Source organism: Stegodyphus dumicola, chromosome 4, assembly GCF_044657685.1.
Source record: "Stegodyphus dumicola isolate Sdum_Otavi_A_Nest chromosome 4, ASM4465768v1".
NCBI lineage: Eukaryota > Metazoa > Arthropoda > Arachnida > Araneae > Eresidae > Stegodyphus > Stegodyphus dumicola.
In genome coordinates this window covers 194097678-194102297 of record NC_140771.1, presented here as the reverse complement: position 1 = coordinate 194102297, position 4620 = coordinate 194097678, and the positions used below count along the sequence as shown (strand labels likewise).

The 4620-nt window shown below is 31.9% G+C and overlaps 1 non-coding gene across 1 annotated transcript; it reads left to right on the top strand.

Annotated features, from left to right (window-relative positions):
• The first annotated feature begins 3857 nt into the window (after positions 1-3857).
• LOC146997788 (signal recognition particle RNA) lies at positions 3858-4156 on the top strand. Its single transcript, XR_015040936.1, has one exon.
• The last annotated feature ends 464 nt before the right edge of the window (positions 4157-4620 follow it).

The following is a 4620-nucleotide window of genomic DNA, read 5'->3' as shown; positions in this document are numbered from 1 at the left end:
GTTAATATGCTTTCTCCGAAGAATCAGTATTTATTAGTTATTATTTAAAAGCGTCATTGAGTAAAAGGCAAAGGTGGCGGTTAATTGGTTGACTCGAAGGAAGGACAGACACAAATGGAGTTTGGCCAAGATCTGAATATCTTGCAAAGTGTCGTGTCAATACACTGGAACCAGTCTCTAAGCGGTGAATCAATTAGCAGACGGCCTGGTCAAGGGTCAACAAGAGCAATAACTGCATTCAAATACTGTTTTCTGTTATTGTTGGCTCAAAGAACCCATGACGCGACTGCAAAGGAATGTTTTTAGAACTTCAGATTGCTACAGGAACTCGAAATAGCTGCTCTACTGTTGCACAAAGTCTTCACAAGATGAGACTTTGCGTGAGAAATTTAGTGGTTTGCGTCCCACTCTTTTCATTGTCCAGAAAAGCCCATTTAGGGAAACTCGTTCTCATGTTCAATGGACCTAAGAGAAATGAGACAGTGTATTATTTACTGGCAAGTTCAGAGATAACTTGAATTGGGATTTTAAACGTGTTTTGATCTTGCGGTAACAGTGAACATGCAATTGTTTGCACTTGTTCATGAAAGATCCCGTTTCCGCGGAAGCAATTTTATTTTTGCATGAAATCATCAAAATGGCCTGACCTAGTTTTTGATGTAGATTCTACTGCCGGTCACAGATCTGTGATTGAAGTCTATGTAAAGTTATTTAAGGCAGCTGGTGACCAAGGATGTTTGTATATATATGAATCGTCCGTTATTTATAAGTAAAAATGTTTGCTATTACACAACGTGCTCTTAAAACTGCTTTGAGTTCTTTATTCTCTCAATCATGGGTCGAATACATACACTTCCAATTACAAAAATGTTTTAAATGATGCAAAATTTCCCGTTTTCATGGCTTTAAATTTTATAAAGGAAATTTACTTCATATAAAACATAATATTTTATACATTCCTTCGGTCCCAATGTTTACATTTAGGATCCATATTATCCTTATTATAAAACATAAAATGTTTGACTCATTTACCACAAACATTGAAGGAGATATTTAATTTCAAAACTTACTCTAGTTGACGTCATTCTCAATTTGCCCATAGGGGTCCATTAATAAATTATATTATAATAATTCGAAGTTGATTTCTTCCCTTTAAATGTCATTCAGTATTATTTTTTACTAGTATTTAGCATTCTTTAATTTATAATTTTGTTAAAACTGGTACTCGGAAGGAGTTTTTACCCGATTAATATGTAAGTTTTGAAATGTTAGAGTTAGGTTATTAATATCCTCATGCAGTTTTATTGCTTCAGAAGATTAATCTGTTCAAGTCATACAAAAATTCATTAAACTGATTTTTTTATTTATGCAAATACGAAAAAGGACACTTTGGCAGTATGACGATACTGAATCTTGCCAGTGTTTCCCAGAACAGAAATTCTGTAAATTGAATAAGACATCTTGTTAAAAAAATTATATTGATCAATGCTTTTTGCAATAATATGCCTAGAAATGCTTTATCTATTAAAAGAAAAGATCTTTTCCAAAACGTACATGTAACTGATCAAAAATACAAATGTTTTTCTCTTTAATTTGTGTACTGCCTCAGAGTATAATGTTAGACTCTAAAACTAAATATCTTGTCAATTTTATTTGTATGGGAATGGTACTTTTTATGTTGTGTTTTTTCTAATGTTTATAATGTTTTCTTAAAAGTAAATATACAGACCGAGAGAATGTGTAAACTTTTAAATTTCGCGAATTTTAAAAGATTAATTTTTTAACTTACATATTCCAAAACGTGAATATTTGTTTCATTTAAAGCATTTTTGCTTTTCGAAGTATTTGTCTACGACCAACGGTTTCCCCCCAAAAAATAATAATAATAATAATAATAACGAATGAGCCGAGATTTCCACGAGCATGGTGTATTTATACATACAAATGTAGTACATAAACGCGTGTGTTTTGCATATGTTTGCAACGTATTCAGAAAAACGGCTTCGAGCATCATTTCTTTAAACATTAATCTTAGGTACGTATTTCCAGTTACAACATTTGTCAAAACAATGTAGAAATATTGAATCGTTTCAGCCTTAGGAGTAGAGATTTCTGTAAACACAAAAATCTTAACTTTTCGTTCGGTCCCCATAAAACAAAATACTCAATTAATGAAATCTTAGGAGTAGAGATTTCTGTAAACACAAAAATCTTAACTTTTCGTTCGGTCCCCATAAAACAAAATACTCAATTAATGAAATTTTCAATATTCATTTGTAATTAATATTGATGGACCTGTTAGAAACTAATATCTTCTTGTGATATACTACAAAGTTAATAGGCATACTTACCATGAGCCATCTTTTTCGACTTTCCACTGAGTATACAGAATATATTTTTTTCTCAAACAAATTATTTAAAAAATCAGTTCATCTGGAATCGCAAATGAAATATGTTAGTTATATTTTAAATAAATATTTCTACTGATTTTGCACATGTATTTAATCGGAGAAATTGAGTGGTAATTTAAAAAATTTAGCTTAAAACCATTTATGTGGACTGTGTTTCTTCCCGTTAAAATCAATCCTACAATAATTCTTCTTTCATATTTATAATCAGTAAAGATGTTTTTCCCCCAGAATATAATCTTTCTTTATTTGACAAAAATCTTGTACTTGTCAATTAGCGGTGTCTTATTAAATAATTTGCATTTAAATACGTTCATAAAATCCCCATTAGTAGCACCGCAATGATGAAAGGAAGAGCGAATTATGAAGGCCATTTGCAGAAGATCCTAGTTAATACTTTTGAGCTTCTTCTTTGTGAACCAAATTTAAATTTGAGTGAAGAGTTAAGTACGAATTTGCTTAAGTCTTAAAATCTTTCCTGCATTACGTTTTTCTCCTTTTTTAACCATTTAAAAAAAGTATTTCTAATATCGTAGCAATAGCCAATAAGAATATATACAGAAACTATTCTTTTCATCTTATGTTGTTTTTATAACTTAAAACAAAAAATGCTTTAAGGAATCTTACTGAAAACTATCAACATTTCATTACTTAAAAATAAATATATAAAAGTTACTTTTTTTTTTTTATGAAAAAATCATGGGTATTTCGAAAATAAATTTAGTATTCTTTTAGCATTAATTATTTAGATATTTTTAGCATTAATTTACGGCTCTTCAACTGACATACATTACTGCGAGTCCTCCCTCCCACTAATGTTCTGTTCTAGTTAATGTACTAGAAACTAGAGACAAGAATAACTTCAGATTGCAGTAGTTATTGATGAAACCCTATCGATTTCAAAGACCATCTGTCATAGGTGCCTCTTCTTCAGGAGCAAAATATTTCGGTGAGAATTTTTAGAAAAAAAATGCCAAAATTTTGCCTCCCCTCTCCAAAATATATGGCTGAATATTCTTCACTATTCAAACATTTAGTTTTCAAAATATGCTTGTGCAATAAAGATGTAAGGATCTTAAGTTTTACTAACATTTATTTTATTTTAAAACTTTACTATCTTCTCTTATTTTCCAAAAATCACATCTTATTTCGATTAGGTTTTTCATACTGATCACTAAAAATACGTATCTTTGCAAAGTTACTTTATTTCAATACTTTTTTTAAATCTAATTCCTGACAGCACTCAAAAAAATTTCATTTTCTTTATGTGTTTACTCTAGATATTTTTATATTTTCATACCCAGATGGAAGACTTTTTACTCTGTTCGGTTGTGTTGTAATTGAAACGATGTTACAAAATTCGCTAACAGATGGCAGCACATATGTGTTAGTTTTTCTGATAGTATTAAGTTTAAAATTATTATAAGGCAAGAAAAAGAGCTTTGGTCGACTGGGAACGGTGGCGCGTTCCTGTAATCCAGCTGCTTTGGAGGTCGAGGTTGTTGGATGGTTTGAGGTTGGGAGTTCTGTCCTCCATGCGCCTGTCTTGATTTGGCGTCCGTGCTACGCACTCTGTCGATATGGTGGAACTGGGGGAGCCCGGATCTACCAGGTCGTCTAAGGAGGAGCGAACCGGCCCAGGGCGGAAACGCAGCAGGCAAAAGTTCCTGCAGGGTGCGGTAGTCGGATAGCGCTAGTGAGTAGGTGGCAGTGGACAGCCCATCTAAGACGGTCAGACTCGGCCTTTTTTTTTTCGTATTTATATATGAGTTTCATTAAATATCATCTCAAATCAAAATATTTTAATGTTAAGTGTTTTAGAGGTTTTTTGCACATTTGTTTCTTTTTTTGGTCAATTTACATACCTATAACGCTTTACCAGTTCTTCATAACTATATTTTCACCTACACTTTTCATCGTCGTTTATTGTTTTTTCCGTCTACTAGTTGCAATTTAAACCACTTTGTTGGACAAGAAGTGACTGCTTCTATCAAATTTTGGTACAGCTGAAAACATTATACCTGGATAAAGTCCTAGAAATTAAACAAGAAAGCTGCTGAGTACGCCAAATAATTATGCACTCTGATCTTTACTTATTTCCTTACAATTACATTATAAATTATGCATTTTTCGATAAATTAACAACCAAGGACAAGGAATGACGACTTCAGATTACTTTGTGATTAGTGGGATAAAATTTCGAGCAATTTAA